This window comes from Crocuta crocuta, unplaced genomic scaffold, assembly GCF_008692635.1.
Source record: "Crocuta crocuta isolate KB4526 unplaced genomic scaffold, BGI_CrCroc_1.0 scaffold41, whole genome shotgun sequence".
Taxonomy (NCBI): Eukaryota; Metazoa; Chordata; class Mammalia; order Carnivora; family Hyaenidae; genus Crocuta; species Crocuta crocuta.
The window spans coordinates 8,878,121-8,890,479 of NW_027529428.1; the positions used below are offsets into that span (position 1 = coordinate 8,878,121).

The following is a 12,359-nucleotide window of genomic DNA, read 5'->3' on the forward strand; positions in this document are numbered from 1 at the left end:
TTATAAACCGTAGCCATGAGTGCAAATATATGGAGACTCGTGAGTTTTCTTAGCAAATCATTAAGCCTGGGAATGGCCTTGCAGACCCCTCATACAACCTTACTTTATTAGATTTTTCTAGCAAATTAAATATGATTATGCTTTGCATAATATTGTAGTAGTAAATAATAATAAACACTAATAAATTATAGCTAGCAGTATTATTTATCTTGTGATAACATGGTGAATTTGAATCTTATGCTAAAGACATGGAACAGAAAAATGAGGCTAGGCAAGCTTGAACTTTTCTAAACATTTCCCAAAGTGGATTCCCCTAAGATAAACACAAATAAGCACTAAGCTTTTATTTATAGTAGAACAATTAGGACACTGGATTATTACTGGGACCTTTGTGCTAGACTTGAGTCAGTGAAAACTTTATGCATCTCAACCAGATAGACACTCAGGTGTCTTTTCTGGGCATGCGGTGTGAGGAAATGGAGTATTGTACCATTCTGAGCCTTTGAGAAAATCATTTGCTCTCCCCGCTTCTTCTGCTTAAAAAAATGCAGTGTATTAATATCTGACAGGAACCCATTTGAGATCAAGACAGGAGGACACAGGATGCACTTTTTTTATTTTCAAGGTAGAACTCTCATGCCTGGCTAATCAACTAGAAAGTTGGATATTTGCATGCCACAGAAGGAAAAGATCCTAGATGGCTTTGGGGTTTGTATTCTCTAGCTTTTATTCACCCAGCCTTGGTCTCTACATGCAAATTGAAATGTTTCTGCTGGGTCTTCCAGGTTTTAACTACCTTCATTATCATGCCCATCAAAAATGATGAAAACTTGAAGGCATGTGTACTTTTCGGCAATTGCTGCAATTCTTATACTCAGTGACCTGTGAGACTGCCAGGTTTGGTGGGCTCCTGTGCAGGAAAGTGCCCTGCATCAGGTCCGGGGTAAGGACTGAGCAGCCCTGTCACTCAAGCCATATGACCCTGCAGACCCCATGATGTTGGGTCTGTCAGCGGCAGGAAAGATGCTGGCAAGACCCAATGGGGGATTACGATTCAGGGCCTTGCGAATTGAGGGCAAGGCTGTGCTATCTGCAGTAGAGAATCACATGCCTTTGAAAAATGACTCCTGCCATGCTGTAAAGCTCTTGCTGAGACAGAAGGCCTGTCAGTGATCACCAAGCCATCATGCAGTGAAACTTCTCATCATGAACTGGGGCAGATCAACCAAGTCATAAATAAGGGGGTCCTAGCAGGAATCCATCATGAAATGAAGGTGCTACATCCAGAGTTGAGAATAAACAGGACCGGAGGGTACAAGTATATCCCAGACCCCATCCCCGATCCCAACCACTGTTTCCTCAGTGCCCCTCCTCTGCTCATGCTCAAGGCTGTATGGGGCATTCTGCATGAGCAACCAAAGAATGAGAAATGGGTCAACTTTGTTTTGCAAACCAGTCCACCCTGCAGGTGCGTGCGAACTAAAAATGCATGGTGTATTTTCTACAGATCCCTCAGCAACCTTAAAAGACAATGGCAAGGGAAAATCCTCCTAGTGGGTAGAGCTTTGAGGGATGCACATTGTGCAGAAGGGAAGTGGTCTGAGGTTAGAATATATGTGAACTCATGGGCAGTGGCAAATGGCCTGGCCAGTTGACCAGAGGTCTGGAAGGAAAATGAAGATTGGAAGGTTGCAGACAAGGAGGTCTGGCATGGGCGCATATGAATAGACGTACAGGAGTGGGCATGAAACGTATCAAATGTCAACATGTCTCAGAGAGGATCTACAGAAGAGAAACTAGACAACCAAGTAGACAGAATGACCTGGTCAGTTGACTGACAGCCCCAGTCATTGGCCATTTCAGTGCTGGCATGATAGACACATGAAATCAAGTGGCCATGGTATTGGGAATGGAGACTAGGCAAGGAACAAGCATTATCGATTTCCGCTTACCAAGACTGCCAACTGATGAATGTCCAACTGCCAGCAACAGACCCTACGGAAGAGGTTGACTGTACTGGGGTCCCTTTGATCCTGGAAGTGCCAGCAGTTTACTCTCAGGAATAAGTACATTCTGAGCCTGAGTTTGCCTTTCTCTGCATTCTGAGCCTCAGCCAGAACCACTCTCTGTGGGCTTACCACGAGTTTAAGTTCCTCGTATGGGATCCCATGTGACTTTGCCTCAGACCAGGGACTCAGTTTACCACATAGGAGATGTGGGACTGGGTCTGTGGTCATCCTCTCACATGCCATGCCGCCAGAAGCTGTCATGAGGAGGGAGTGTTGGAAGAGCCTGTAGAAGGTACAACTTGAGAACAGGTCAGAGGCCATACTTGGAGAAGGTAATCTGTGCTGGGATTCTCCACTGGGACTTGCACCACTTTGTGTCTCTGACACCATGGGGTCTGACAGATCACATGCCTGATTGCAGGGCTGCTGGCACTACCACTTGGACTTGATGCAGACCTGAGCCTCAGTGAAGGCTTGCAGCCTTTTGTGTCACTCAGTATTTGGGTCAAAGCCTTACCTCTAGGCGTGCAATGTGCTGCCTTTGGGAGCCAAAGAGGCCCAGAAGGTACTGTGTTTCCTTCTTCATGGTAGGAGATACAAGGTGAAATACCCCTTCAAATACAAATATGACAAGCCATAAATCTTCACACGGTTTCTCCCCTACCCTCTGGAGCGCTTGTATCTTATCATAGCCTCTGATGCCATCCAGGCCAATCAACACAATGTCACCAGTGTAAGAGATCAATGGGATGTTCTGTGGTCTGTCAAGATGGTCCAGATTTCTTTGGACTATATTGTGACAGAAAGAAGGAGAGTTAATATAATGTTGAGGAGGGGATGCCTGGGTGGCTCTGTTGGTTAAGCATCTGACTCTTGAATTCGGCTCAGGTTGTAATCTCCTGGTTCATGAGTTCGAGTCCTGTGTCAGGCTGCGCACTGACAGCAATAAGCCTGTTTGGGATTCTCTCTCTCCACCTCCCCCCAAATAAATAAATAAATTTTACAAAATGTATATAACGCTGGGGAAAAACTATAAATGTATATTGTCTATTACATGTGAATTCAAATGGTTTCTGATCCTTCCTTTCTGATTAGGATAGAAAAGAACACATTTGCAAAAATCAAAATCAATTTCCATTGTCCCAACCATTGACATCATTTAAAATAATTTACATAGAAATATTTTCAGAGTGCTTTAAGAACAGTGATTGTTGTCTGGGATACTTACAAATGGTCTATACAACATTAGCACAAGGGTCGTGGTTGGAACATGAGGGCTTTCTAGGGTAAGTGAATGTTCGGAGAGAGGGCAATACTGTCTAGAAATTCAGGGGTTAGACACTTGGTAACCACATTTAAAGCTGAAGTAGAATATGGACAAGAATATTTACAAAAGTAATATAAAAATGATCAAGTGTACAAGCTTGATCTATGGAAAGATATTTTTTTTCCAAGTTAGTTAACATATAGTGCAATAATGATTTCAGCAGATTCCACGGATTCATCCCCTGCGTATAACACCCAGTGCTCCTTCCAGCAAGTGCCTTCCTTAACNCGCCACCCCCCACCCCTCAGTTTGTTCTCTCTATTTAAGAATCTCTTATGTTTTGTCTCCCTCCTAGTTTTTATATTATTTTTGCTTCCCTTCCCTTATGTTCATCTGTTTGGAATCTTAATTTCCACATATGAGTGAAGTCATATGATATTTGTCTTTTTCTGACTAATTTTGCTTAGCATGATACCCTCTAGTTTCATCCAAATAGTTGCAAATGGCAAAATTTCATTCTTTTTGATTGCCAAGCAATACTCCATTGTATGTATATATATGTGTGTGTGTGTATATATATATATATATATACATATACATATATATATATATACACCACATCTTCCTTATCCATTCATCTGTCAGTGGACATTTGGGCTCTTTCCATACTTTGGCTATTGTCAATAGCGCCACTATAAACATTGAAGTGCATGTACCCCTTCGAAACAGCACGCCTGTATCTCTTGGATAAATAACTAGTAGCGCAATTGCTGGATCATAAGATAGTTCTATTTTTAATTTCTTGAGGAAATTCCATACTGTTTTCCAGAGCAGCTATACCAGTTTGCATTCCCACCAGCAGTGTGAAAAAGAGCCTCTTTCTCTGCATCCTTGCCAACATCTGTTGTTGCCTGAGTTGTTGATTTTAGCCATTCTGACTGGTGTGAGGTAGTATCTCATTGTGGTTTTGATTTGTCTTTCCCTGATGGAAAGATATCTTAATACTCATACAGACTGGAAGAAGAAAGAGACTTCAGCTGTTGTCTAAGCTACCTTTCCAAAGTGGTGTATTATTGGTTTAGGCCTCCAGCATCGAGATTTGTCTCAGAAGTCAAGCTAGATTATCATCTGTGCAACTGATATTGCTGGGTACACGTGTCTAACAGAAGCACCATGTCTATGAATGTCTATTGATAGATCCTCTACAGTCTATGTGCCTGACGCCATGTTAATATCCTCTGCCTAAGATACTGCATCTGGCCTGGCAGCTGTGATCAGGCTCCTACTTGGTTCAGTGTGCAGTAGCCTACATCATCTTCCAGATTCATTCTACAGGAGCCAGGTGAGTGAATTAATGGAAGTATGATGGAGGCCATGATCCGTAAATCCTTTAGATGTTAGAATGCAATATTGTTTGTTTTTTAACAAGGAGGTATTGGGCCACATCTGCTGCCTCTCACACCACCAAGCAGTTCTCAGATACCAGCTGGGTGTTCTACAATTCAATTCAATTCTGACAGAGACTACCTGGAGAGAGTGTCATATTCCACAGGTTAGGGGTTCAGTCCTACAAGACTGTCCCCTACCTCCCCACATCAGATTCCAATTACAAGTCAGTTTGTCACCTGGGCCTCAGACTGGCCAGCTATAGATTGGAGGTTCCCAAGACCCTCAACTTGGGTTTGATTAATTTACAAATCAGTTCACAGGGCTGTGAGAGGAGCTCACAGAACTCAAAGAAACACTTTACTTACTAGATTACTGGTTTATTATAAAAGAATATAACGAGGAGCAGTCAGATGCAAGAGATACACAGGGCAAGGTATGGGGCAAGGAGGATGTGGAATTTCCATGATCTCTCTAGAGCAGGCCACTCCCCCCAAATCCCATGTGTTCACCAAACCAGAAGTTCTTCGAACCTTGTCCTTTTGGGTTTTCATGGAGGCTTGATTACCAAGGAACAGTTGATTAAATTACTGGCCATTGGAGGAGCGCCCAGGTGGCTCAGTCGGATCAAGCGTTCAACTCTTGATTTTGGCTCAGGTCACGATCTCACGGTTCGTGGGTTTGAGCCCTGTGTCGGGCTCTGTGCTGACAGCTAGCTCAGAGACTGGAGCCTGCTTCGGATTCTGTATCTCCCTCTGTCTCTGATCCTCCCCTGCCTACGCTGTGTCTCTCTCTCTCTCTCAGAAAAAAAATTGTTATTCTTAAGTTACTGACCACTGGAGATTGATTCAATCTGCAAGCCCTCTCCTTTCTCCAGAGACCAGGCTGCAGGGGAACTGAAAGTTCCAAGGTTCTGGTCACATGGTTGGTTCCCCAGGGAACTAGACCCCATCCTTAGGTTCAGTCCTGAAGACACCTTGTTAAAAACCAAAGATGCTGCTGTCACCCTCGTTAACCAGGAAATTCCAAGGGTTTTAGAAGCTCTGTGCCAGAAATGGGGACAAAGACCAAATATATGCTATTACAAATCACAATATCCCAGGTAACATTAGGTGGGTGATTGCTGTCTCATTTCCAGGATATTGGTGACATATGGTAGAACTGGTCTAAAGGACTCAGTTCGATCCAGTAATCTTTATATCTATGTTCTCTTCTCCAGGGCCGCCAAAAATCACTGGTGCCTTGTGGAAAGGGACAAATAAGCATTCGCTTTTCTCTTCTCTGCTTTCACTCTCATCCTCCTGCTGTGTCATCTCTTTCTTTCTTTTTCCTTAATGTTCATTTTTGAGAGAGAGACAGAGTGTGAGTGGGGCAGGGGCAGAGAAAGAGGGAGACAGAATCTGAAACTGTCGGCACAGAGCCTGATGTGGGGCTCAAACTCACAAACTGTGAGGTCAAGACCTGAGCCAAAGTCAGATACTTCACCGACTGAGCCACCCAGGCACCCAGTGCTGTCTCTTCAACATAGCAGATAGAGTGACCTGTCATACAATACAAGTCAGATCGTGATACTGCCCTTCTGAGAAGTCTCCTTCCAGTGGCTTCCCATGACTCTTAGAGGACAGTCCGAAGCCCCTCCTGTGGCCTCCAAGCCTTTACTTGGTTTGACTCCAGGACAGCTCCGAGGCTTCGTTCCACTGTCTCCCTTGTTCACCTCCCTCCAGCCACGGTGGCCTCCTAGCTGTTCCTCACACATGGAGTGCATTCCCTCCGGGCCTTTTGCATTTCCTGTTCTGTTTTCCTGGAAAACTCTTTCCCCAGATGCTTGCATGGCTCACTCCTTCATTCCATTCCGGCATCTGTTCAAGCGCCTTTTTCTCAGCCAAGTCTTCCCTCACTCTCCTCTGTCATAAAACCTTCCCCCGGCTCTTCTCTTTCCCTCGCTCTATTTCTCTTTCTGGCACTTACCACACTGTGACATTATATCATATAATTGCTTGTTTACTTGTTTATTGTCTTCCTCCCCCCATCGCAACAAGAAAACAAGTTCCATGTGGCAGGCACTTTGGCTGTTTTGTTCCTTGTTATGTGTCTAGCTCCTGGAAGAAGTCCTGGTGTATAGTGGAAACTCAGTATAAATTTGTTGAATAAATAAATGCATGCTCAGTTGTCTTTCTTTTTTTTTTTCTGTGTAAGGAATCAGGGATTCTTGTCCTTGATTCACCACTTGGGACTGTGGTGAATTATTTGTTTTGAAAGGCATTGTTTTAACCCGAAGTATTAAGCAGAAAAATATACTAACTTCCATGGCCTTCCTTCCTAATTCGAAGCGCCTGTTTGCTTCAGCTGCATTCAGGGCAGGAAGGTCCCCTGTGTCAAATAGAAATACAAAGGCCTGCTCTCTGTAGATTTTATGGTCAGTTCTGCCTGTCACTGCCAGGCCCGGTCATATCTTGCTACATGTTAGCTTGAGAGTTCTCAACATGGATTTGGTGAACCTCAGTGAAATTAATGGATAGGATTCTGGAGGCTCAACAGTCTCCTGGAATTGAGCCAGAATTGGGTATGCATTTTTCTGGATTTTGCAGGGGCCCCCACAGCTCCTCCAGAGGTTAAGACTTCCTCAATAGTGGTGGTTATCTCTCTTAACCAGGCCTTCATCTACTCTTTGTTGCCAGTATAGGGCTATTGCTTGGGCAGGGACTGGAGTAGTAGCAGAGCCCTGAACGTCTCCCTTCTCTTTCTTAAGACAGTGTAATAACTTGAAATATGTACAGTTATTGTGAAAGTTGAGTGTAAATACTAAACGATGAAAACCTAGGATCAATCTAGCAGACCATTTCTCTTTCCAGCCACCTCAGGCTATTTACGGAATGGTATGTCATGCATATTCACACATATTTAAGTCCATCTGTCCATCCATCCATCTGTCCTTCATCCATCCACCATCCACTCGCCCATCCATCCACCCACCCATCCACCCACCTACCCATCCACCCACCCATCCACCCACCCATCCACCCACCTACCCATCCATCCATCCATCCATCCATCCACCCACCCATCCATCTACCCACTCATCCATCCATCCATCCACCCATCCACCCATCCATCCATCCATCCATCCATCCATCCACCCACCCATCTACATATACATGCATTCATCCATGCATCTATCCATCCATCTTCTACCCATCCATCCATCCATCTCTCCATTCATCCTTCTACCCATCCATCCAAAAAATTTCCCACAGCATACCATTCTCAAGTAAAAGACCCATACCCTGTTTTACTTTTCAGATTCTTTTTTTAATGTTTATTTATTTATTTTGAGAGAGAGAGAGAAAAAAAGGGGGGGGAGATGCACAGAGCCAAGGGCACAGAGCCTGATGCAGTCTCGGTCTCACTAACTGCAAAATCATGACTTGAGCCAAAATCAAGAGTGGGACCCCTAACCTATCGAGACCCCTAGGCACCTACTTCTCAGATTCTTACCCCAGTGACATAATTCCACATTCAAACACACTGTTGGTATGGCTTTCTTCCCTATTATCTTTAGTGAAATTCTGATCTTGGATATTATCAATAATGTCTCCAATAACAATTTCATATCATTGTTCCACACATTTTTGGCAGTGCTTAATATTCACTGGTAAAAGGGAAAATGAAAAGAAGATATTTGCTTCTTCTTGCAATGAAAATAGCTTTATTTTTCCTGTTTAACAAAGTGATAATGGATATAAAAATTCACAATTCTAGTCTTGCCTGGAGGCCATCCATCACTAGTGATATTTCAGTATATTTTTTTCAGATTTTTTCAACTGCCACACACACACTTATATGCATTATTTAAAAAGGGGGGGATTATAAGGATGTCTTGGTGGCTCAGTCGGTTAAGCATCTGACTTCAGCTCAGGTCATGATCTTACGGCTCATGAGTTCGAGCCCCATATCAGGCTCTCTGCTGTCAGCGCAAAGCCTGCTTCAGATCCTCTGTCTCCCTCTTCCCTGACTCTCCCGTGCTCTCTCTAGCTCTAGCTCTTGCTCTCAAAATAAATAAACATTTTTAAAAAGCCGGGGGGGGCGGGGATTATACTGTACAAGATATTTTAGTGTTTGCTTTGCCATTTCATATATGATGGACATATTTCATTAAATATACATTTGCATTATTATTTAATGGCTACAGAGAATCTAATATATTGACAACAATTTTTTCCAAACTTCTCATAATAAAAAATACTTTTATGTATTAATTTAAAAAAATTTTTTAATGTTTTTTATTTATTTCTGAGACAGAGAGACAGCATGAGCAGGGGAGGGTCAGAGAGAGAGGAAGATACAGAATCCGAAGCAGGCTCCAGGCTCTGAGCTAGCTGTCAGCACAGAGCCCGACATGGGGCTCAAACCCACAAACCGTTAGATCCTGACCTGAGCTGAAGTCGGACACTTAACCGACTGAGCCACCCAGGTGCCCCTAAAAAATATTTTTTAAGTAGGCTCCATGCCAACGTGGGGCTTGAACTCACAACCCTGAGATCAAGAGTCACATACTTGAGCCAGCTAGGTGCTATTTTTTAAAGTAGAAAAAATTTAAGTAAAAGAAAATAAACCCAAACTTAGAGATCACTAGAGATTCCCTTAGTACTATGTTTTGATGCCAGATTAATGTAGCCATGGGTTCTCTTTTTGGCTAGCGTAAATCTGATACTGTCATTTAACTGATTTCATTCACCATTGAGACCTCTCTGAATCTTCTGAGAGAATAATATTCTTTATATATACTCTCAAGGTTTAACAGTTCAACTTCTCTTCTCCTATAAAGGCAATTCTAGTTCTTGAAGACAAGAGGGATTGAACTGGTAAAATCCGTGGAATTGTAGTTAAAGAGTGTTACAAGCTTTTCTGCCTAAATTAAGGGACATTATACACAACAACTGAATTGTACTCTTGACTGCTTATTTGTGAAAGAGAGAAAGGCTAATGGGCTCTTCCAGATTAAGAGGCGCTGAAGAGAGGCACCTACCAAACACAATGCATGATGGTAGGTTTGGTCCTGAATTCTGGATTGGGGTGAAATACTGTAAAGGACATTGTTGGGCCAATTGGCAAAAGTCAAATAGGGACCTTATATGGTAAAATTTCTGAATCCAATAGTAATTATGCTGTTATATAAAAAGTCCCCATTCCAATGAGATCCACACTGAAGTATTTAGGGGTAAAAGGGAATGACAGCTGCCATTTATTTTTTTTTCTTTTCTTTTTTTTTTTTACAAANATACACATGCCATTTATTTTCAATGGCCCAGAAAATATACATATAACTGTATAGATAGAAAGAGAGTTGGGGCCCGAGTGGCTCAGTGGGTTAAGCATCCAACTTTGGCTCAGGTCATGATCTCACTATTAGTGAGTTTGAGCCCCATGGCAGGCTCTGTGCTGACAGCTCAGAGCCTGGAGCCTACTTTGGATTCTGTGTCTCTCACTCTCTCTGCCCCTTCCCCCCCCAAAATAAACATTAATAAAAAAGAGAGTTAAGCAAACGTGGCAGAGCATTAACAATTGATGAATACAGGTGAAGGATACACAGGAGTTCTCATACTATTCCCACAACTCCTGTAAGCCTGACATGATTTCCAAATTAGAAAAAGGAAAGAAGAAAAAAAAAAAAGCATCCTTCAGAACACCATTTTCTTTTCTGGGGAATTTTTTCACATTCTCTGTATTGGGCTCCCATCTGTAATCTTCAGGGTGTGATCGAAGGCAGTTATAGCTGTGAAATTGCAGTCAGATGAGGCCTTTTCCTCCATTTTTTTTCAGACCAAATTTTCTTTAAAAGAAAAAAAGTGTATTTATTTGAGTAATCTCTGCCCCCTAAGTGGGGCTGGAACTCACAACCCTGAGATCAAGGGTCACATACCCCACCCACTGAGACTGCCAGGCACCCCACACAGCAAATTTTCTATACACTGAAAGGGAGTCAAGGGAAATGTCAAAATACCAAAAAAATTAAAAAGAGACGTTTAACTGTAAAAGGAAGAATGAGTCACTGTTTTTCTCGACAGTAGCTTTTTGACTTATGAAAAATTTAAACCTCAAGAAAAATAGGATAGTAAGATAAACACCTATATGTATATCCATAACCTTGACTTAACAGTTGTCACTGTATTAACTATCGTATATGCTCCATTAATTTTTGCTAACATATTTTATTATTTCTGTATATATATATATTCTGTATATATATATATATAACTAACACATTTTAAAGATGTCACAAAACCCTTCAGCCGGAAGCTCTAAAACAAGAACAGTTTTCTTTATAAGGACAACAACAGCATCATAACTGCCAAGATCAGAAAGAATTCTTAATGTTGCCTAATTCCTAGTCTGTATTCAAAATTTCCCATTTGAGGGGCACCTGGTTGGCTCGGTCGGTTAAGTGTCTGACTTCGGCTTAAGTCATGATCTCACAGTTTCCTGAGTTCGAGCCCCATGTCAATCTCTGTGTATCGATTGTGCAGAGTCTGCTTGGGATTCTCTCTCTCTCTCTCTCTCTCTCTCTCTCTGTCCCTTCCCCGCTCGCACTCTGTCTCTCTCAAAATAGACAAATAATTAAAAAAATTTTTATGGGGCGCCTGGGTGGCTTAGTCGGTTAAGCGTCCGACTTTAGCTTAGGTCGTGATCTCGCGGTTCGTGGGTTTGAGCCCCTCATCGGGCTCTGTGCTGACTGCCAGCTCAGAGCCTGGATCCTGTTTCAGTCTGTGACTCCCTCTCTCTCTGACCCTCCCCTGCTCACGGTGTCTCTCTCTCTCTCCTAGAAATAAATAAAACATTTAAGAAAATTAAAAAAAAATTTTTTTTAAATATTTCCCTTTTGATCCCAAATGTAGTTTTCCCGACTCATCCCAATCAGGGTCTGATTAAGGACCACACATTGCACTTGGTGTGTGTTTTCGGTCTCTTTTCATCTGGAACTGTCTTCTTCCTTGCTCTGGGCTATAACTTTTCCCCCCTTGTGACCAGCATATATAACGGGAGGGAGGAGAGTGTAATGATGAATAAAGAGTTTAAATAACGCTGAGTCTTAAGATGTAACGGGGGCTAGTCATACAGAGGTATTTAATTGAAAAACCAAGGATGTTTTCATCTTTCTAGACAAAGCGAATACCGTTTGAGTACTGTTTACCGTCTCCTCCAACCTCACTGTTCTCATCTATATAATGGGGATGATAACCCTTGTCCAGTCTGTCCCGTAAGTATGTTAGGAGGACCAAGCAAGACAGTTTGGGAAAGCATGCTGCTCACTAGTACGCCCTTGTTTCATTTCAGATTTTCTCCAGCAGACTGAGTGCGCCCGAGACGTCAAATCGCAACGCAGTTCAAGGCAGAGGGGGACCAAGGAGGAAACGTTCTGTGATGGCCCGTTAATCCTGCCCACACTAAATCCACGCTAATAACGTTTAACAGCAAACTCTGAACGGTGTGCTGTGGGTTTGCCGCGNGTGCGTCAGCGCCCCGCTCCGCGCCGCTCGCACTGCTATTTCCTGCTGGCGCGCCGGCAGCGCGGGTGACACCTAGGGTCTGGCTGCGGGAACCGCCTTCCGTTGTCGCCCGCCGGGTGGTACGGAGGGTTCTGAGCCGCGATCGGCGCGTGGTGNAGAGGGAGACGGAGCCTCTCAAGTAGACTCAGCGCG

General features: G+C 43.2%; 1 long non-coding RNA gene across 1 annotated transcript in view; it reads left to right on the plus strand.

Moving 5' to 3' along the window:
• LOC144227633 (uncharacterized) overlaps nt 1-12,078 on the plus strand; it is a 33,529-nt gene extending 21,451 nt beyond the window's left edge. Inside the window, exons 6-7 of the long non-coding RNA XR_013333982.1 lie at nt 4,474-4,618; nt 11,995-12,078. This is a non-coding gene — a long non-coding RNA (uncharacterized LOC144227633). The remainder of the gene's footprint in view (nt 1-4,473; nt 4,619-11,994) is intronic.
• The last annotated feature ends 281 nt before the right edge of the window (nt 12,079-12,359 follow it).